The 24,537-nt window shown below is 36.0% G+C and overlaps 1 protein-coding gene across 7 annotated transcripts in view; it reads right to left on the bottom strand.

Annotated features, from left to right (window-relative positions):
• Positions 1–24,537, bottom strand: part of CNTN5 (contactin 5) — a 1,075,732-nt gene that overhangs the window by 318,943 nt on the left and 732,252 nt on the right. The gene's annotated exons all lie outside the window — the stretch shown is intronic.

Raw genomic sequence — 24,537 nt, 5'->3', positions numbered from 1 at the left:
AACTATATGTCTATAGGGATTACTGCATATTCCAAGAATACAAACCAGTTGTTTGGTGGAAACTGCTGATTTAGGAAGTTACTGTTAAAGGTAAAAATAAGAGTCTGATTTATAAGGATCACCTGAAGAAACTTGTGGCTGCACACAAATTGCTTAAATGGAACTCAAGAAATATCTTCAATAAAATACTAGCGAACCAAATCCAACAATACATTAAAAAAATAATTCACCATGATCAAGTGGGACTTATTCCTGGGTTGCAAGAGTGGTTCAATATTCACAAATCCATCAATGTGATACACCACATTAATCAAGAAAGGACAAGAACCATATGATCCTCTCAATAGATGCAGAAAAAGCATTTGATAAAGTACAACATCCATCCATGATAAAAATCTTCAACAAAGTAGGTTTGGAGGGAACGTTTCTCAATACAATGAAGGCCATTTATGAAAAACCCACAGCTAATATCATGCTCAATGGGGAAAAACTGAGAGCCGTGGTCGGGAACAAGACAGGAATGTCTGCTCTCACTGTTACTTAGCATAGTACTGGAAGTCCTAGCCACACCATTCAGACAACAAAAAGATATGAAAGACATACAAATCAGCAAGGAAGAAGTCAGACTTTCACTATTTGACATGATACTTTATGTAGAAAACCCCAAAGACTTCACCAAAAAACTGCTAGAACTAATACAAATTCAGTAAAGTCACAGGATATAAACTCAATGTACAGAAATCTGTTGCGTTTCTGTACACCAATCATGAAGCAGCAAAAAGAGAAATCAAAGAATCACTTCCAGGAACAATTGCACCAAAAGCCATAAGATACTTAGGAATAAACCTAACCAAAGAGGTGAAAGATCTGTACTCTGAAAACTATAAAACACTGATTTAAAAAATTGAAGAGGACACAAAGAAATGGAAGGTCATGATTGGAAGAACAAATATTGTTAAAATGTGTATGCATCCAAAGAAGTCTACACATTTAAAGCAATCCCTATCAAAATACCAACAGCATTTTTCACACAGGTAGAACAATTCTAAAATTTGTACGGAACCACAAAAGATCCTGAATAGCCAAAGCAATTTTGACAAAGAAAAGCAAAGCTGGAGGTATCACAATTCCAGACTTCAAGATATATTACAAAGCTGTGGTGATCAAAACATTATGGCACTGGCACAAAAATAGACACATAGATCAATAGAACAGAATAGAAAACAGAGAAATGGACCAACAACTCTATGGTAAATTAATTTTTGACAAAGCAGGAAAGAATATGCAATGGGAAAAAGACAGTCTCTTCAACAAATGGTGCTGGGAAGACCGGAAAGAAACATGCAGAAGGTTGAAGCTGGACCACTTTCTCACACCATACACAAAAATAAATTCTAAATGAATTAAAGACCTAAATGTGATACAGGAAATCATTAAAATTCTAGAGAAGACCACAGGCAGTAATTTCTCTGGCATTGGCTATAGCAACATTTTTCTAGATAGCTCTCCAGAGGCAAGGGAAACAACAGCAAGAATTTCATCAAGATAAAAAGCTTCTGCACAGTGAAGGAAACAATCAACAAAACTAAAAGACATGCTGTGGAATGGGAGAAGATATCTGCAAATGACATATCTCATAAAAGGTTAGTACCCAAAATATATAAAGAACTTAAAAAATGCAACACCCAAAAAACCCCCAAATAATCCAACTAAAAAATGGGCAGAAGACATGAATAGACATTTTTCCAAAGACATACAGCTGGCTAAAAGACACAGGAAAAGATGCTCAACATCACTCATCATCAGGGAAAAGCAAAGCACAACTGCGATGAGATATCACCTCACACCTGTCAGAATGGCTAGAATCAAAAACACAAGAAACAACAGGTGCTGGTGAGGATGTGGAGAAAGGGGAACTGTCTTGCACTCTTGGTGGGAATGCAAACTGGTGCAGCCAGTGTGAAAAACAATGTTGAGGTTTCTCAAGAAGTTAAAAATAGAACTACCGGGGAGCCTGTGTGGCTTAGTCATTAAGCGTCTGCCTTTGTCTAGGGTCATGGTCCCAGGGTCCTGGGATCCAGCCCCACATCGGGCTCTCTGCTCAGCAGGAAGCCTGCTTCTCCCTCTCCCACTCCCCCTGTTTGTGTTCTCTCTCTCGCTGTGTCTCTCTCTGTCAAATAAATAAAATCTTTAAAAAAATAAAATAAAAAAAATAAAAATAGAACTACCCTATGATCCAGCAATTGCACTACTATGTATTTGCCCAAAGAATAGGAAACCACTAATTCAAAGGTATACATGTACTGCATGTTTATAGCAGAATTACCTACAATAGCCAGATTATGGAAACAGCCCATGTGGCATCCATTGACTGATGAATGGATAAAGTAAAAGTGATGTATATATATACGTATACACACACACACACACACACAATGGAATATAACTCAGCCATTAAAAAGAATGAAATCTTGTCATTTGCAATAACATGGATGGAGCTAGAGGGTATAATGCTAAGTGAAATAAGTCAGTCAGAGAAAAACAAATATCATCTGATTTCATTCATATGTGGAATTTAAGAAGCAAAACAAATGAGCAAGGGGAAAACAGAAACAAATCAAGAAACAGACTTTAAACTACAGAGAACAAAGTGATGGTTATGGGGGGATGGGTAAAATAGGTGATGGGAATTAAGGAGTGCACTTGCTCTGATGAGCACTGGGTGTTGTATGGAAGTGTTGAATTACTATATTGTACACCTGAAACTAATATTACACTGTATGTTAACTGGAATTTAAATAAAAAACTTAAAAAAAGAAATACCAGGATACATCATAGTAGAAAATGGGCAGAGAAGGAAGATAATTTTTTTTTTAATTCTTGTACTCATTCCTTATTTTTAGTGGAAGGAAAAGCTTAAAATGTCAGTGGTACTAACACTGATCATAGTAGAATGAAATGAGACGTGTTAGTAAGTATCCAGCTTCCTATTTCAACTAGGACCTCTGTGCAAGAACTAAGCCACATGAGACTCAATTCAGTGAGCACATGAAAGGTAATGTGGCACCATAGAAAAGTCATGGACTTCATACCAATGCAAAAATGTGTTTGAATGTTTTCACCACCACCTAAGCAGCTGTGTGGTCTTCACTAATTACCTGACTTCTTCAGTTCTGTTCATTTGCTATAAAATAATTATAATACCTAGCTTAGAAAATTTGGGGAGAAATTTCATAAAAAGTGCTAACATGGGTGCCTGGGTGGCTCAGATGGTTAAGCGTTTGCCTTCGGCTCAGGTCATGATCCCAGGGTCCTGGATCGAGTCCCGCATCGGGCTCCCTGCTAGGTGGGGAGCCTGCTTCTCCCTCTGCCTCTGCCTCTCTCTCTCTCTCTGACTCTCATGAATAAATAAACATTAAAAAAAAAGTGTTAACATAATTTTAGGAATATAGGAAGTGTTCATAAGTGGTTATTTTTACATAAAATGCTAGTATGTATGTATATATATATATTATATATATATATTTGTGTGTGTATAACTTTATGTTCACCCTCTTTGCAGACTCAATCTAGCAGTCACTCTAAAAATCTCATAAAACATTAATCTTACTTAAAAATATATTTATGCAAAAATGGGGTTTGACTTTGCATGCCAGTAATATACCCATATACTATTCTTGTTCCAATTTATCATGCAACATATAGATTATGTACAATTAAAATATCTATGCATTTTATACTCTATGTTGTTCTGTAATATTCCCATCTCACATCAAACTGGAGTTTAAGAATAGTTTTACTCTATTTATGTCATATGCCTACTAATAGATTTTAAGTGTCTCTCTCGTATGAGACTTTTTCGTGAGATTTCAAATCTATTAGTCTGTTCCACTCTTATACCTCAACCCATCTGTTTCTTAACCATCCAATATTATCTCCAACTCTTCACAATAATCAAAGCTTCATCTTAGGGTGATTCTTAAATCGATATGTCTCATGTTATTTTCCTGGACTAGAATTTATTCTCAACTTCCTTCTGCCCAGTTATATCCTAGACACAGCCAAATGCCGGTGTCATTTTCTTGAAGAAGACTTCAGGAGTCATTTTAATTTACAATTAACTCTCCTTTACTGAAATTCTATAGACATATCATTGTGTGTCCTAATTTACTTGGAACAGTGAAATTGGCATCATTTTCCCCAACAAGATTATTAAGTGTTCCCCCTTTCACTTGCAGAAATGTTCCAATTTGGTTATTAAATAAATTATATGGTCTCCCTACTCTTTAATTATCATCCACAAAACACATTCCTCTTGTATCGGTACTATTTCTCTCATTGTTTTCTGTTCTATTGTGTATATATCATCTTCCCTGCCAGATTATATATTCATCTAGAGTGGGGCTGTGTCATATGCTTACTGTGCAAATAATGGTATCTATTTAAGAAGTTAAATTATTTAAATTAATTTATATTTAGAAACTTTAAGACATATGTCATATTTCTATTAAATATTGTTGGGGATATCTTGAATTGCCCCAAAGTGTTATCACATATCATTGGTCTAGTCATCTAAAATAGTTTCCAACTCACTACAGTGCCCAGCAATCAGTTTAGAAATCTCTTTCTGATGATGAATACAGTGTTTTGTTATTTCATCATTAGTGATATCAGATGTTTTCTTATATTATTTCTTTAACCTTTGGGAATAGAGTTTTATAAATTCTATAAGGCCCTACATGAGTCTGCCCCTGCTATCTCTTTAACCTTAGCACCATTTTTCCTTTCTTCAATCCATCTTAGCCACACTGGCCTTCATGTCAATTTTCAACTTAAGACATGAGCATTATTTTTTACTTTAGTTTGAAACATTCTTCTCCCAGATACTTGTGTGCTCACTACTTCTTTCACTTCTCTGCCTAAATGACTCCCTTTGGGCAGTTATCCCTGACTAGCTTACCTAAACAACCTCTATAAAATAATTTATCTCTTTCTTTGTGTGTGTGGGTGTGTGTCTCTGTCTCTCCATTTCCATCTCTATATATTATTGGTTGTCTCTGCACTACAGTGTGAGTTTTCTTAAGGCAGGAACCTTACCTACTTTGTTCGCCACCATATCCTTCAGTATTGTGAAAAGTGACTGGCACACAATTAACTAATTGTTGAGTGAATAGAGAATGAATGCAATAGTGAAAATGTTTCCTACTATGTGTTATAACATAAATCTTTTGGAAATTAAGATATTTGGTATAATTTTGACCTTTATGAAGTAATAAATAAAATAATTCAAGTGATTTATGAGGAAGTTTTTTCAGAAGGCTTGGGAATATATGCATTTTATTATAGATAGATGATAGATAGATAGATGATAGAAGATAGATAATGTGATAAGAACATGAAACGAGCAAAAATCAATATTCTTTTTTTTTTTAATTTTTTTTTTTATTTGACAGAGAGAGACACAGCGAAAGACGGAACACAAGCAGGGGGAGAGGGAGAGGGAGAAGCAGACTCCCAGCTGAGCAGGGAGCCCGATGCGGGGCTCGATCCCAGGACCCTGGGATCATGACCTGAGCCGAAGGCAGACACTTAACGACTGAGCCACCCAGGTGCCCCGCAAAAATCAATATTCTAGTCAGTTGGCTGGATTCTATAGGGCCAATTCATTTGGTATAAAGTAAATAGAATTTATAGAAGTAACAATATAAATATTAGTTGTTTTCACAAATGTTGGAAGTGTGAAAGGAAATGAAAGAAACAATTTAAATGATGAATTAGGAGAAGCTATAAGCACAGTTCTATTTCTTTTGTTTATTTTACTGGAGACTATTGATTCAAAGTTTGTGGTGAACGCTTGCTAATGAAAACCATGTCATCCTTTTTTTTTTTTTTTTAATTAGTTCTTTTGCTGTCAGACCACCATTTTGGGATTTTGCCTCTTTATACAGTTTTTGCCTTATTACTTTTAACTTAGCCTGACCTTTTATTTTAATTACAAAGAAATGCTGTCAAAATGAATGCTTAATCTACCTGGGGAAAAGAGCACATACTTTCCAGTGGTGGATCTTTACTATAGAATGGCAACAACACATTGATTTTATTAACTCTCTAATGAAGTCCTCAGATAAGATTAACACAATTTAAATTTTTTTTTTAAGATTTTATTTATTTGCGAGAGAGAGAATGAGAGACAGAGAGCATGAGAGGGAGGAGGGTTAGAGGGAGAAGCGGACTCCCTGCTGAGCAGGGAGCCCGATGTGGGACTCAATCCCGGGACTCCAGGATCATGACCTGAGCCGAAGGCAGTCACTTAACCAACCGAGCCACCCAGGCGCCCAAGATTAACACAATTTTAAAACACAGCATGATAGCTGTGCTTTATGCATGGGCAAGCACTCTCCTACACCAATATTTCCACCAGTGATTGCATCAGGAGAAAAAATGAAAATGTGTATGTGGAAGGTGACCAAGGAGATCTTAATAGTGCTGGCATTGTTGTGATACTATGCCTAAATAAATACCTTATGATTAGATAGTGTAGCAGTATCTTTATGAGAACACTAGGGTGCTGGCCTATATGAGACCATTCCAATTTTAATAACTTTGAAATACCATACTCTTCTTTGTTCATCTCCTATAACTTTCCTTTCCAATTTTTCTTTTATCAAATAGTAGTTTTTTAATTTATTCAGTGTCTTTATTTCTGAGAGTACTCTCCAGTAATACTAATAATTTGAGGATCTAAAAACTAAACTGTACAAATTGTATAAACTTCCTGCTTAAATAGAATATTATTTTAATGCAGTAAGCTTCCTATGATCTAGATCAAGGTTTCTGAATTTCAACACTACTGACATTTATGGCCAGATAATTGTGGAAGACAGTATTGTACATTGTAGGATGTTTACCAGCATCCCTGGCCTCTACCCTCTACCTACTACATGCCAATAGCATTTTGTAACCCTTTCCTGCCCCTATACCAGTTATAACAATCAAAAATATCTTTAGATATTATCAAAAACCCTCTGGGAGTGAAAATCCTTCCTGTTTGAGAACTGATCTAGATTAATTTAGAAGTGATATATCCTGGTTAACCAACTTTGAGTTATTTGGTACTTACTGTATTTCTTTCTATTTCATTTCATAAATAATTAGATAGATAGTAGATAGATAGTAGATAGATAGATGATAGATATAGATAGATAATAGATAGGTGATAGATAAATAGATTATAGATAGGTGAAAACTAGCTGCTTTAATTTCAGTTTTTATTTTATTTTTAAAGACAGAGTACTATACCTCCTTCATGATTTTAGTTCTACAACATATATATGTAGACTAGGTATTCAGTAAGTTTTGCTGGATTGAATTAGAATTAGGGCCCATTCATATTCATAGCACAGAACTATAAGCAACATTATTTACTTTTGATTTAATGAATCAAATACATCTGAATATTTTTATAATGTTTCAGGCCATTTTCCAAATTAGCTGTCAAAATAAAAAAATATGTCAAATACTGGGTTGAATATATATCAACACAAAGGCACAACATGGACACCATCAGATTGTCATTTTTCTCTTCATATAAAAGTGTATAAGGGTGTAGAAGAAATTTCAGTTACATAAGTTTTACAGTTGTTTGATTCTGCATAATTATTTTACCTTGGAAACATACAGACCTGTAAGTTATGTGTGAAATCTAAAACAATCCATTTAATTTACATCCTTTACTCAATCATTTAAAGTCCCCCCGATTTTCAAATAATGAAGTATGTATTTCCTAAGTTTATTTAATTGTATTAAAAATTAAGTCCATATAAGTTAATTCAAAATAATGAGAACGAAATGCAAATTTATTGTAGACACAGTAGGAGGAAACAATTTTAATAAATGTTAAAGTACATGAGATCTGAGCTAAATAGAGGATAAAGAAATTGGTTTCTTATATTATGAAGAAATTGGTTTCTTAAATTAGAGAAATTTCCAGATTATTAAATCATTGTTTTAAGTCATTTTATTAGCATGACTTACAAGATTCAATATTTTTTACAGATTTTGAGACCATAGAAGTTACTGTAGAAACACTGCATGGTTGATAAATCAGTTCATAAGAGATTGTCTACTCTGGGAACAGCTACAGAAACGTTAGTGTTTACCAAAAGTAATAAACCCTAAGAATTCATAATCTAGAATGAATCAAATCATGTATATATTAATTCAGATACAAGGCAAATAATTTCTTTCAGTTGGAATTCTAGTTTTTAGTTTTTTAAACCTTGCCTTCACCACTTACTCTCTGTGTAACTTTAAACAAGGTACCTCAGTCTTTGTTGCCCTGTTTGAAAATAGAGATATGTTTTCCTTCATATTATATAAAGATTAAATAGAAGTGACTTAAGTGAGGTACATGACCTGATACTTGATGCCTAAAAAACATTAACTAAATGAAATTATGTGAAATTATGTTATTAATTTAAAATATTTTTAGCTAAAGAAAATTTTTGAGACAGGACCAATCTATATATGAGTATATAAATTTCAAAGTATCCCAACTCAATTGGCATTGAATTAATAACCATTTTCTTTCATCTGACTTGACTTAAAATAATTCAGGGCTACTACTACCTTTTTTCACTTCCCATCATATGCCTTTATTCCCAAAGAAGATACAAAAGCTGATTGTTCCAAAGAATGAAATTTTCTTTTACATGTCACGTAGTGTTTTAGTACCTGTAAATATAGTAAACACTCACTACGTGCCAGGTATTTTGCTAAACATTCTCTATTATTTGTAATAATATTAGTGGTCATTTCAATTTTATAGAATTAAAAGTAAGGATCGACACAATTAAGTAGATATTTTTCTGTACAAGACGGAGAGAAAGGGACACGAGTATACTTACAACCAGAATCTCAGGGAATAATTACAACTATGAACCCTGCCCTGATACAGGGTGCCACTTGGCCTATGTGACTGCAGATAGGGCAACTCTTAAGTATTAGCACAGAAACTGTGTATTAGCACAAATCACACTGCCTTCTCCATAAAACCATTCAAAATCTGAGTTCTTTATTTCTTTTGTTGGATCTCATTCTTAGAAAAAAGAGACAATATTTATTTTAAAAACTTTAGAACCCACTTGCATGATACAAACATTATCCCAAAACAGAAGGCAGGGTGCTACATCTTTAACAATAGGTTTTTGGAAATTTTCATTCTCTTTATTAAACACAAGGGAAGATACAAAATATAATGATGTGTATTTTCTTTTTTAAAGATTTTATGTATTTATTTGACAGAGACACAGCAAGAGAGGGAACACAAACAGGGGGAGCAGGGGAGGAATAAGCAGACTTCCCGGGGAGCAGGGAGCCCGACGTGGGGCTCCATCCCAGGACCCTGGGACCATGACCTGAGCCCAAGGCAGACGCTTAACGACTGAGCCACCCAGGCTCCCCATGATGTGTATTTTCAATGCAGGCTAAAACCTTCTACAGTTTTTTGCTACCTCATTCAGTTTCTAGATTAAAGACTTTCTATTAGTTAAACTTCAAACTGAAGTGTTGTAACATTTAGGAGTATCAGTTTCCATGGGAAAAGCAGAACTGCTATTGCACTATTTTCCCATGTTCCTGACCTGTTTAGCAAGCTTCAGGCTGCAGCTGTCCACAGGCTCAGAAAGAGCTTATGTCCTAAGGGAAAAGCAAAGTTCTCAAGTACATTTAAAAAAAAAAAATTAGCCCATAGTTTTCCCTTATCTTTTCCCCTTCTGTCTTTCTCTTGTGTCCAATATAGAACTACTGAAATGGCACCCAGAATGATCCTTGTTGACATAACCTGGACGGCAGCCCAGGAACACACATCCCTGAAGCACAGTCCTGTCACTGCCAGTAATTCTTGCCTGCATCGGTACTGTGTTAATTGGGCGAGGTCAGCCACTTCTCTCTCTCCAGATTTTCATTTTCCCTGAGGGGAAGAACGGTTCCAGTGAATGATCCGCCATGTCTAAGGGCACTCATTTTCGATGCTTGTTAGCTTAATGCCTCTTTGCAATGTATAAGAACAGCCTAAGAGAAAGCATTTATATCGCTAACCTCCAGACCGGCTTTGCAGAGCAATCTTGGGTCTGCAGCTCCTAACAGCTGACTTGTCTTCTCCCCATCAAACGTGGGCATATTCTAATTAGATTCGCACAGTTTATTATATTTTTATGGGTCTAAAGGACTTCTGCTTAACAAGATGTTAAAAAATTGAAAAGTCTATCCTAAATATACAAACTTTGAAAGATTATAGAATAGCTAAAGAATCTTTTTCCCTTTTCCCCTCAGTATTTTCATCTGCAAATAAAAAATAATATGACAACTTATTTTATGTGTATTGTGTTAACTTGATTAATCTATGCATGACCTTAGTCCTGTACCTCTCATAAAAGAAATCTATGCATGTTTTCTATTGTTTGTTAATGAAAGAATAAGTTTCTGTAACATTTCCATGATCTGTCTGTGCTATGTTTAAGAAGCCCACATTTAAGACAATGGATTTCCATTCTCCCCAAGGCTGTTTTATTTATATGGTGAGACAAAGATGACAGTGGTGCTTTTGATTTAACTTTCTTTCACTTTCTTAGTCACATCTGGCTGCTTGATCCCTAGAGACTATTATCCTTCATGTACCTTGAACCTCGCTGGAATGCCAACAGATCAGCGGGCTAGAGAGAGATAAGGCTATGATATTTGATATTGTTTGGGCTTTTTAATAAGGTTCACATATAGCCCTTAATGGGAGAGTCTGGATTTTTTCTCCAGTCCAAAAATGCTACTTGCAGCTAAACACTTAACAGCAGGCAGTGTCCTTTTGAAGAAAGGAAAAGAAAAAGGTGAAGCCACTCAGAGGATTAATTGGATAATGCTGCCCTAGTTCCTATTACTCTCTGAAGGAAAAAAAAAAAAAAACCAAAAAACAATAAACAAGCAAACTATATATAGTTTTATAATTTCACTAACTGAAACATCTGAAAGAAAACTCATTGGATATTTGCTTGGGTAACATGCTAATTGCATTTTTAGTGTATCAGCCAATGGGCAGGCAGATGTTCATTTCTGCATCTCCTGCTCTTTATCATCCTTGGTAAAGATTTTTTTTTTTTCCCACTTCTGCACATGTCTTCAGCAGGAGGTAAAAATAATGACTGTGCCTTCTGAACATTGAAGAGAGGCTGGAGCTGTGAAGTCGGAGCCCTTCTATTTTGCAAAGTATCATCCTTGAATAGGTTTGATAGAGGAATAGGAATCTTTATTCTTGATGGAAGGACAAAATGAACCTAGAGAAGGGCAGTCAGAACACATGTGAGGAAAAGGCAGTGAATGCCCTCTCCAAAACTAAAAGAGAACTGGATTCCAGTGAGGTAGGATGAAAGAGGAGCCAGGGAATACAACTGTTCTTCCTGCTACACAGACAACTTCCTCTAATAGGACTAACAAGGTCCAACAATTTGGAGTTCAGAGGTTTGGCAAAGGGTAATACTAAACAAAGCAAAAGTAGACTAAGAACAGCTTCACAACTAGTGCACAGATGACTAGATGAGGCTAACTTAGAATACTGCATTCTTTTTGGAGGGCATTTTGACAATACTTATCAAGGCAATGACTACTGATTCTGTCACAAGGAAATGCCACCTCTAGGAATTTAGTATAAATAAATAATTTGGAATATACACAGATATCTATTAATGTTCATTGCAAAAACTATTTACAACAATAAATCTCTTAAATACTCAAATATCAAACATCAAGGTCAAGGTAAAATAAAATATATTATTTTTTGGGAATACTATGAAGTCATTAAAATAACATTGGAAATTAAATAATTTTGACACGCAATGATTCCAATATATTTCTTACTGAAAAATGTCTAATCCCTAATGCCATAAGGTATGTATTGCATATAATGAATTAACTTCTTTTATATTCATTTAGAATATTATTACCTATGTACCATCCTTGAAAGAACTGAGAAAACAAAGCTTAATCTGCTTATAGAATTCTTATTGAAAAAGGCTAGCTTCAACACTATTTCCAGGTCATATTGTTATAGAATCCAAAGAATATCAGGATGTTATTGATTGATTAATCTCCTATACCTTACAAAATCAATATAAACATATATATAAAGATAAATATGGTTTGGGGATGGGGAGCCTGGGTGGCTCAGTTGGTTAAGCAGCTGCCTTCGGCTCAGGTCATGATCCCAGGGTCCTGGGATCCAGCTCCACATTAGGCTCCCCCTGCTTGCTGGGGAGTCTGCTTCTCCCTTTCCCTCTGCCTGCTGCTCTGCCTACTTGTGTTCTCTCCCTATCTTTCTGTCAAATAAATAAATAAAATTTTAAAAAAATATATGGGTTGGGGATGTACTTTCTCCTTTCTTGACATTATTACTTTTGTAACATAAATGTTTGCATTTTCCAGAATAATATATATACACACACACACACACACGTAATTGCTATGTATATATCAGTCATTATGGATTATTGTCAATTTTGTTTGAAAAATTGTTGATATTATAATTATTTCTCCTACTCCTTTGAAAGGATTGGAAGTAGAGAAGAAAATGGCAATAATAATTTAGATAATGCTTATATACATGGGATAAATTATAACAACTATATCTTGATGGTTTATATCATGTGTGCATGGTCCTCTAATATAAATTGGAATTTTTACCAACTGTCAGTTGGTATTTAAGCTGAAACATATGCCAACTAATATGTGTAGTTGGTTAAAATTTAAAATGATACTGTATAGAAGGCGGCATAGATATAACAAAACTCTTTGGGTTAAGACAAAGATTTGTCACATAAAATAAAGAAAAAGAGAGTTCCAGTTTAAGATGATGACATAGGAAGACTCTGAACTCACCTCCTCCATGGAATACATCAAATTACATCTCTTAATGGAACAGTTCCTCCTGAAGAAGAACTGAGGGCTGACTGAACACATACTAAACAACCAAAGACAGAGAGAATGGCAAAAGAGACAGAAACCCAGTAACAAAATGAACCCCATCCCCAGTGCTGAAAACTGGAGGGATGGTACTGAGGGACTGGGACTAGATCCCTCTGTCCTTGAGCACAGAAAATAACGTGGTTTAAAAGAGTAGCATATGAAAGAAACAATACTAGAATTCTGCCAAGTGGCAAGGAGCTGCAGGGAAGCTCTTCAGGTGAGAGGGACTGGGGAACAGCATGGTTTTCATTCCCAGTCCACCTTGGAAGTTTGGACCAGAGCAGAGTCCAGACACCATGCCTGGCTGATCTGGTCTTCTTGGTGGGCTTGCAGCTTCAGCAAGTTGCCCTGCTGGGGCACAGAAAAAGACTATGGCTTACAGGGGCTGGAGAACTGCAGGATTATTTCTCCTGCTCCACCTCAAAGGCCCAGACTGCAGCAGAGTCTGGCTGTCATAGGGGCAGGTTCAGACTCCATAACAAGTGGGTCTATTCCTCACAGAGATTATGACCTCAGCAAGCCCAGGGTTCTGAAGCCTACACCAGCCCTGGTCACACTGGGGCACAGATGAAAAGCTGTTCTTTAAAAAGGCCAAGGAACTGCAGGAATGGTCCCTACCCCTCCATCTTAAAAGCCCAGATTGGAACAGGATCTGGCAGCTATAAGGGGCAGGTTTGGACTCCATAATTGGAGGGTCCCAGTGCCATGATCAGTGGTCCCCAGGACATAACTGGCGGGTCTTGTTATCACACGGAGCTTATGCCTTCAGAGAGGCCAGGGTTCACAAACCCACACCTGCCATCCTACGGTGCTAGAGCACAGATAACCAGCCAGCATTTTATGTTTTTTTTTTAATTTATTTTATTTTTTTTACTATTTTGTTTTATTTTATTTGTTTTACTTTTTAAAATTTATTTTGTTTTTATTTTTTTGGTTTTGTTCTCTTTCTTGCTTTTTTCTTTTCTTCTTTTTTATTCTCTTTCTTCCTTCTTTTAATTTCTTATTTTCTTTTATTATTATCATTATCTTTTTTTATTCTGTCTGTAAAAAGCTACAGTTTAAAAGATAACTAGCATATGCAGCCATAGCTCTAGCCAGCCAGCAAAAGTCACTAAGCACACACAGTCTGCATAGGGGTCACCATACACAAAACCACTCCAACTTTAGAAGAAGTAGCCATTTTGCCTTACAAACACAGAAAGTTGAGAATGGAGAGACAAAGGAATATGCTTGAAAGAAAGAACAAGAAAAAACACAGTGAAAGAATTAAATGAAACAGAGATAAACAATATATTTAGATAAATAATTTAAAGTGATCATAAGATACTCTTTGGAATAGAGAAAATGGAAGTACTGAGAGAGACTTTTAATAAAGAGATAGAAAGTAGTAAAAAGCACCAATCAGAGGTGAAAAATATAATCCTGAAATAAAAACACACTAGAGGGAATCAACAGTAAATTAGAGGATGCAGAAGAATGTAGCCGTGATATGGAAGACAGTCTAATGGAAAGCAAACAAGAAGAACAGCAAAAAGAGAAAATAATTTTATTTTATTTTATTTTTTTAAAGATTTTATTTATTTATTTGACAGAGAGAGATACAGTGAGAGAGGGAACACAAGCAGGGGGAATGGCAGAGGGGGAAGCAGGCCCCCCGCCGAGCAGGGAGCCCGATGCAGGACTCGATCCCAGGACCCTGGGATCATGACCTGAGCTGAGGGCAGCCGCCTAATGACTGAGCCACCCAGGCGCCCTGAAAAGAATTTTAAAAATTGAAGATAGATTAAGAGATCTCTTGGACAACATAAGTAAATGAACCTTTGCATTACAGAGGATCCTAGAAGAAGAAGAAGAGAAAGAAAGGTATAGAAAATGTAATTTAAGAAATAATAACTGAAAACTTCCTTAAACAAACAAGGGAAATAGACATCCAAGTCCAAGAGCAGAGAGTTCCAAACAAGATGAACCAACACCACAGCACATAATAATTAAAATGTCAAAAGTTAAAAATAAAGAATCCTAAAAGCAGCAAGAGAGAAACAAAAAGTTACCTACAGAGAAAACCTATAAGACTATCAGCTGATTCTGTAGCAGAAAATTTGCAAGCCAGAAGAAAGTGGCATGATATATTCAAAGTGCTGGGGAAAAGAAAAGAAAACAAAACAAAACAGACAAAAAACAAAACTACAACCAAGAATATTCTACCTGGCAGGCTTATCATTCAGATTTGAAGAAGAGAGAGAGTTTTTTAGACAAAAAATAAAAGAGTTTATCACCACTAAACCAGACTTACAAGAAATGTTAAAGGGACTTCTTTAAGGGAAAAAGAAATGGCCATTAATTAGACAAGGGAAAAATATAAACAAAAAGACATAAAATATGAAAACATAAAACATACATAAAACATAAACATAAAATATAAAACAAGCAACCATGAAGTGTGGAGAAAGGAGTAAAAAAGGAAGAGAAGGGGAAAAATAAGGAGAAAGGTTTTTTCTTTTCTTTTCTTTTTTTTTAAGGATGTGTTTGGGGGCGCCTGGGTGGTTCAGTTGGTTAAGCGGCTGCCTTCGGCTCAGGTCATGATCCTGGAGTCCCGGGATCGAGTCCCGCATCGGGCTCCCTGCTCGGCAGGGAGTCTGCTTCTCCCTCTGACCCTCCCCTCTCTCATGCTCTCTGTCTCATTCTCTCTCTCAAATAAATAAATAAAATCTTTAAAAAAAAAAAAAAAGAATGTGTTTGAACTTAAATGGCCATCAAATTAATATGGGCTCCTATTTACTTAGGATGTTATACATATACCTCATGGTAACCACAAACTCAAAACCTATAATAGATACACAAAAAATAGAGAGAAAACAAACAAACAAAAACACTAATATACTCATCAATCACACAGAAAGAGAGTAAGAGAAGAAGAAAAGGACAAAGAAGAACTGCAAAAACAACCAGAAAAAAAATTTCTTTTTAAGATTTTATTTATTTATTTAACAGAGACACAGCAAGAGAGGGAACACAGCAGAGGGAGTGGGAGAGAGAGAAGCGGGCTTCCCACTGAGCAAGGAGCCTGATGTGGGGCTTGATCCCAGGACACTGGGATCATGACCTGAGCTGAAGGCAGACGCTTAACCATCTGAGGCACCCAGGCACCCCCAGAAAATTTTTTAAATGGCAATAAGTCCATACCTATCAATATTTACTTTAAATGTAAATGGCCTAAACGCTCCAATCAAAAGACAGAGAGTGGTAGAATGGATAAAAAACCCAAGGCCTTTCTATATGCTGCCTACAAGAGACTCACCTCAGACCTAAAATACAGACTGAAAGTGAAGGGATGGAAAAATATTCACTATACAAATAGAAATTAAAAAAAGAGCTGGTGTAGCAACACTTAATGTCAGAAAAAATAGACTTTAAAACAGACTGTAACAAGAGACAAAGAAGGGCATTACATAGTGATAAAGGGATCAATCCAATACGAGGATATTGCAATTGTAAATATCTACACACCGATCATTGGAGCACCTAAATACATAAAGCAAATAGTATTAGACATAAAGAGAGAAACTGATGGTAATGCAATAAATAGTAGGGGTTTTAACACTCAATTTATATCAATGGATAGATCACCCAGGCAGAAAAATCAAGGAAACAATGTCTTTGAATGACACATTGGATCAGATGAACATAACAGATATATACAGAATATTCCATCCAAAAACAACAGAATACACATTCTTTTCAGGTATACATGGAACACTCTCCAAAATAGATCACATATTAGGCACAAAACAAGTCTCAATTAATTTAAGAAGATTGAAATCATAACATGCATTTTTTTTTCCACCCACAATGGATGGAAATAAATCACCAGAAAAAAACACAAACATGTGGAGACTTAACAATATAATACTAAACAACCAATGGGTTAATGAAGCAATCAAAGAAGAAAATTAAAAATATATATGGAGACAAATGAAAATGAAAACACAATAGTCCAAAATCTCTGGGACACAGCAAAAGCAGTTATAAGAGAGAAGTGTATAGCAATACAGGCCTACTTCAAGAAACAATAAAAAACTCAAATAAACAATTTAAACTTATGCTTAAAGGAACTAGAAAAAGAAGAAGTAACAAAGCCTAAGGTGAGTAGAAGAAAGGAAATAATAAAGATCAGAACAAAAATAAATTGCTAGGAAAAAAAAAAAAAGAAAAGAAAAAGAAAAATTAATGAAACCAAGAGCTAGTTCTTTGAAAAGCTCAACAAAATTGACAAACCCTTATCAGACTCGTCAAGAAAAAAAGAGAAAGTACCCAAATAAATAAAATAAAAAACGAGAAAGGAGAACTAATAACTGATACAAAAATACAAGGATTACAAGGGAATACTATGAAAAAAAAAACATGCCAACAAACTGGGCAACCTAAAAGAAATGGATAAATTCATGGAGAAAATGAATTTTATGTATTTACCTATAATATGAAAAAAAAATCACACAAAGACATATATTCCTCACTCAAAGATTTATACTCCAATGCTCACAGCAGATTTATTCATAATAACCTAAATTTTAGATCAGCCCATCATCAACCGATGAAGGGATAAATAAACCGTAGTACATTAAGACAATGGAATACTATTCAGCATTCAAAAGGACAGACTACTGACTCAATAACATGTATAATTCTTAAAAACACTATGTTAAGTAAAGAAGCCAAGCTCAAGAGATGACATGCTGTATGATTTCCTTTAAAATAGTGTCTGGAGAAGACAAAATTTAAGGACAGAAAGCAGATCAGTGAATGGCAGGGGTGGGAATTGGGAGAGGAAATTGATTGTAAAGAAGCATCAGAAAACTTCTTTCAATGATGGAAATGTTCTGCCAAAATTATGCTTGTGGGGAGGGAGGCAAGATGGCAGAAGAGTAGGGGACCTTGTTTCATCTGATCCCTTGAATTTAGCTAGATAACTATCAAATCATTCTGAACACTTATGAATTCAACCTGAGATGTAAGGAAAGCATTGCTGGAATTCTGCAAAAAGAAAAGAGACCACTTTTTGCAATATAGGAGGTGCAGAGAAGTGAATCTGAGGGGATATATTGGAAGATAATCAGCGGGTGGAGGGAGCCTCTGTAAGCTGGCTACAGGAAAGTGATATATCCCTGGAGAGCAAAATCAGACCATTTAGAAATCTGCTCCAGTGAGAGACCTTCCTGTCTGAAAGGTGTTCAGGTGTTCAAGCAGGGCAGAATACTAGGTGGGACTCAGGGTCCCCAGGGTCACAGAATGAATGGGGGTGCCTGAGCCAGCAGAGTTCCCAAGCATTGCATTGGGGAACCCAGGAGGGGTCTTTCAACTTGATTTGTCATAAACCGGGAACAGTGGCTCAGTCGGGTGACAGCTCTCCCTGTGGGGGCCCTGCAAAGGACAGAAAAAGCAGTGACCCCCCCACCTTCTCCTGGGAGGGGCAGCATGGGAGTGCACCCAACCGGCTGACCACTCTCCATGTGAGGGTCCTGCAAAGGGCAGAAATTCAGGACCCTCCATCTCCCATCCTCCCCACCCCCCCAGGGTTGGGGCAGGTGTTTATCCCAGGAAAGAGCAGAGTTTGGCACACACAAAAGGGAAAACTGCTTATCCTTTAGAGTTTACTGAAGAGAGGGGACCATGATCTATTAGCTCTGGGGCTGGAGATTGGGGCACGGCCACTTTTATTTTCATCCCCTAATGAGGTGCAGAAAGTCTTTAGGTAACAAAAGCCACAAAGAGCAACCAAAAGCACCTTACACTGAGCTCTCCGGCAAGGGCGGTACAACTCTGCCCAGGCAAAGACACCTGAGAATCAGTGCAGCAGGCTGCTCCCCCAGAAGCCCAGCTGGAACAGCAAGTGAACCCTGTTTTGGAGCACACAGGATAGCAAAACTTAGATTTCGAGATTTTTTTCTCATGATTCATTTATCTTTCAGTTTAAAATTTTCCTTTTCTTTTTTTCCTTTTCAACTAGTTTATTTTATCAACTCTTTGTTCTTAAGCCATTTTTTTTAACTTTCATTTTTGACATTTACATTTTATAGATATATGCTAGATTTTTGGCTTCCTTTTACTATATTCAATTTTATTTTTGTATGTATATAAGTTTTGCTTTCATTACAATTTTGGGATTCAGTGTCTTCTAACAAACAGACCAAAATACACTCAGGACCAAGTGGATCATCCTGTTTTGTCCACCTGAGAGATTATATTCTCTCTTCACCACCGCTTCTTTGTTCTTTTCTTTTTTTTTTTTTTGGTTTCTGACCTCTTTGGATTTGTCTAGTATGTCTTTGGCTTGGGTCATGGTTGATATTTTTCATTTTGTTCTCTTGTCCATCCATTCTTCTCTGGACAAAATGACTAGAAGGAGGAATTCACAACAAAAGAAAGAACCAGAGGTAATAACCTCTGCCACAGATCTAATTGATATGGATTTAAGTAAAATATCAGAGCTAGAATTCAGGATAATGATTATAAGGTTAATAGCTGGGCTTGGAAAAAGCATGAAAGACACTCTAGAGAATCTCTTAGGGCAGAAATAAATCTAATCAGGCCAAAATTAAAAGTGCTTTAACTGAAATGCAGTCTAAATTGGATGCTTTAACCGTTAGGCTAAATGAGGCAGAAGATAGAGTAAGTGACATAGAAGACAAGTTGATGGAAAGGAAGGAAGCTGAGGAAAAGGGAGAAAAACAACTAATGGACCATGATGGGAAACTTCGAGAAATCAGCAGTACCACTAAGTGAAACAATATTAGAATTATTGGGTTCCATGAGGAAGAAGAGAGAGAGAGAAGGTATATTTGAGCAAATCATAGCTGAGAACTTCCCTAATCCAGGAAAGAAAACAGGCATTCAAGTCCGAGAGGTAGAGAGGACCCCTCTCAAAATCAATAAAAATAGATCAATACCCCAAAATATAATAGTGAAGCTTGCAAATTTCAGAGATAAAGAGAAAATACTGAAAGCAGCTTGAGACAGGAGGTTCTTAACCTACAGGGGTAGAAACATTAGGCTGGCAGCAGACTTATCCACAGAGACCTGGCAGGCCAGAAAGGGATGGCATGATATATTCAGGGTGCTAAATGAGAATAACATGTAGCCAAGAATACTTTATCCAGCAAGATTGTCATTCAGAATGGAAGAAGAGATAAAGAGCTTCCAGGTCAAACAGAAACTAAAGGAATTTGTGACCACTAAACCAGCCCTGGAAAAAATATTAAAAGGGATCCTGTAAGTGAAGAGAGATCCCAAAAGTAACATAGACCAGAAAGGAACAGAGACTTTACAGGTAACACAATGACACCAAATTCGTATCTTTCAATAGTTACTCTGAATGTAAATGGGCTAAATACTCCAATCAAAAGACACAGGGTATTAGACTGGATAAAAAAAATCAAGACCCATCCTTATGCTATCTACAGGAGACTCATTTTAGACCTAAAGACATCTCCAGATTGAAAGTGAGGGGTGGAGAACAATTTATCAAGCTAATGGACCTCAAAAGAAAGCTAGGGTAGCAATCTTCATATCAGACAAATTAGATTATAAACCAAAGACTGTAGTAAGGAATGAAGAGGGGTACTATATTATACATAAAAGGTCTATCCAACAAGATCTAACAATCATAAATATTTATGTCCCCAACATGGGAACAGCCCATTATATAAACCAATTAATAACCAAAGTAAAGAAACACATTGATAATAATACATTAATAGTAAGGGACTTCAACACCCCACTCACAGCAATGGACAGATCATCTATGCAGAAGATCAACAAGGAAACAAGGGATTTGAATGACACACTGGGCCAGATGGACTTCACAGATATATATACAGAGCATTCCACCCTAAAGCAACAGACTACACATTCTTCTCATGTGTACATGGAATATTCTCCAGAACAGATCACATACTGGGTCATAAATCAGGTCTCAACTAATACCAAACAATTGGAATTATTCCCTGCATAATTTGAGACCACAATGCTTTAAAACTTGAACTCAATCACAAGAGGAAATTTGGAAGGAAGTCAAACATTTGGAGGCTAAAGCACATCTTACTAAAGAATGAATGGGTCAACCGGGAAATCAAAGAAGAATTTTAAAAAATTCATGGAAACAAATGAAAATCAAAACACAGCTGTTCAAAACCTTTGGGATACAGCAAAGGCAGTTCTAAGAGGGAAGTACATAGCAATACAAGCCTTTCACAAAAAATTAGAAAAGTCTCAAATACACAAACTAACCTTACTTCTAAAGGAGCTGAAGAAAGAACAGTAAATAAAACCTAAACCAAGGAGGAGAAAGAGAAATTATAAAGATTAGAGCAGAAATCAGTGAAATATAAACCAGAAGAACAGCAGACAGATCAATGAAACCAGACGGTTGTTCTTTGAAAGAAATTAATAAGATTGATAAATCCCTAGCCAGGCTTATCCAAAAAAAAGAGAGAAAGGACCCAAATTAATAAAATCATGAATGAAAGAGAAGAGATCACTACCAACACCAAGGAAATACAGACAATTTTAAGAACATATTATGAGCAACTATATGCCAACAAATTAGGAAATCTGTAAGAAATGGATACATTCCTGGAAACTTATAAACTACCAAAACTAAAATGGGAAGAAATAGGAAATCTGAACAGACCCATAACCAGCAAGGAAATTGAAGCCATAATCCAAATTCTCCCAGCAAATAGGATTCCAGGGCCAGATGGCTTCACAGGGGAATTCTACCCAACATTTAAAGAAGAACTAATACCTATTCTTCTGAAGCTGTTAAAAAAATAGAAATGGAAGGAAAATTTCCAAACTCATTCTAAAACTACAGAACATTTATGAAAGAAATTGAGGAAGACATAAAGAAATGGAAAAACATTCCATGCTCATGGATTGGAAGAATAGATACTGTTAAAATGTCTATACTACCCAGAGTCATCTACATATTCAAAGCAATCCCTATTAAAATACCATCAACATTTTTCACAGAGCTGGAACAAATAACCTTAAAATTTGTATGGAACCAGAAAAGACCCTGAATAGCCAGAGGAATGTTGAAAAAAAAAAAAAAAGCACAAAAACCCAAAGCTGGTGGCATCACAATGCCTGACTTCAAGCTATATTACAAAGTTGTGGTCAACAATACAGCATGATACCAGCACAAAAACAGGCACATGGATCAATGGAACAGAATAGAGAACCCAGAAATGGACTCTCAACTCTATGGCTAACTAATCTTTGACAAAGCAGGAATGAATATCCAATGGGAAAAGGACTGTCTCTTCAATAAATGGTGCTGGGAAAAATGGACAGCCATATGTAGAAGAATGAAACTGTACCATTTTCTTTTACACCATAAACAAAGATAAACTCAAAATGGATGAAAGACCTCAATATGAGACAGGAATCCATCAAAATCTTAGAGAAGAACATAGGCAGCAACCTCTTCGACCTTGGCCAGAGCAACTTCTTGCTAGACACATCTCCAAAGGCAGGGGAAACAAAAGCAAAAATGAACTATTGGGACTTCATCAAGATAAAAACCTTCTGCAGAGCAAAGGAAACAGTCAACAAAACTAAAAGGCAATCTATGGAATGGGAGAAGATATTTGCAAATGATCTCTCAGATAAAGGGCTGGTATCTAAGATCTATGAAGATCTTATGAAATTTAACACCCAAAGAACAAATAATCCAGTCAATAAATGGGCAGAAAACATGAAGAGACATTTCTCCAAAGATACAAATGACCAACAAACACATGAAAAATGTTCCACATCATTTGACATTAGGGAAATACAAATTAGAACCTCAATGAGATACCACCTCACACCACTCAGAAGGGCTAAAATTAACAAAGAGGAAACAACGAATATTGGCATGGATGCGGAATAAAGGGAACCCTCTTACATTGTTGGTGGGAATGCAAGCTGGTACAGCCACTATAGAAAATGGTATGGAGGTTCCTCAATACATTAAAAATAGAGCTATCCTATGACCCAGCAAATTGCACTCTAGGTATTTACCCCAAAGATACAAATGTAGTGATCTAAAGGGACACGTGCACCCCAATGTTCATAGCAGCAATGTCCACAATACCCTAACTGTGGAAAGAGCTGAGATGTCTATCAACACATAAATGGATAAAGAAGATGTGATATATACATATATGTATATGTGCATGTGTACATATATGTATATACATGTGTATGTGTATGTATACACACACACACACACAATGGAATATTACTCAGCCATCCGAAAGGATGAATACTTACTATTTACATAGATGTGGATGGAACTGGAGGGTGTTATGCTGAGCAAAATAAATCAATCAGACAAAGACAATTATCATATGGTTTCACTTATAGTGGAATATAAGAAACAGGGCAGAGGACTATAGGGGAAAGGAGGGAAGACAGAATGGGAAGTCATCAGAGAGGAAGAAAACCCATGAGAGACTCTTCACTATAGGAAACAAACTGAGGGTTGTCGAAAGGGAGGTGGTTGGGGGGATGGTGTAATTGGGTGAGGGACATTAAGGTAGACATGTGATGTGATAAGCAGTGGGTGTTACATGCAACTGATTACTTATTGAATACTAAATCTGAAGCTAATAATGTACTGTCAGTTGGCTAATTGAATTTAAATTCAAAAAAAGAAGAAAATTATGGTTGTGTTTACATGACTTTATTCTTTATTCATACAGAAAATTGTATATGTTAATTATACATTAATACATCTAATTAAAATAATCCATATTTAGTAAATGATGTAAACTAAAGAGCAAAAAGTATTAATGAATCAAATGTTCCAATTAAGAGCATTAATTAAAATTCTTAAATGAAGATAACATTTTTTATTTATTTATATTTTTCTATAGTAAGATTTCTATTAAGTATCATAAAGTAACAAAATCACTACATTTCTTTTCTTGAAAATAAAATAATAAAGAATGTTAATGTTAGCCTTCTTTAAAATGCAGAAATGAGGTATTTAAGATGGATGTATTGGACTAGCCTTTTAAACTGGTTTAAGAGGGTTAGTTAGCTGTATATATTGAGCACCTGATACATCCAAGACCACGTTAGCAGACTTATAAAAATTACAAAAAAGTAAGAACTGCTTCAGCAGTCCATATCAAGTAGGAAGGATGTCAGAAATGACTGTCATACAGTGGAGTATGTGATAGGAATTAGATAAGAGAGGAAAATTTGTTTGTAGGCACTTAGGAATACTGATAGGGGAGAGGGGGAGAGAAAACTGAACCTTTTCTTACTTAGTTGATTATAAAAAGAAAAAGTAAAGGAGGTATCATCATCATAATCACTTAAGTTATGGAATATTTACTAGTCAGCAGGCCCTATGTTTAGCACTGTACATATGTTATCTCATAGAATCTTTTCAACTCCTCATACATGTAGAATTTTGAAAATGAAGAATTATATTAAGAGCAGGCTGTATAACTTCCCCCAGGTCACACTGCTGGTAAA

The sequence above is a fragment of the Leptonychotes weddellii genome, chromosome 11 (assembly GCF_054177405.1).
Source record: "Leptonychotes weddellii isolate Sample4059 chromosome 11, ASM5417740v2, whole genome shotgun sequence".
NCBI classification, from domain to species: domain Eukaryota; kingdom Metazoa; phylum Chordata; class Mammalia; order Carnivora; family Phocidae; genus Leptonychotes; species Leptonychotes weddellii.
This window is presented reverse-complemented; position numbering and strand designations above follow the sequence as displayed.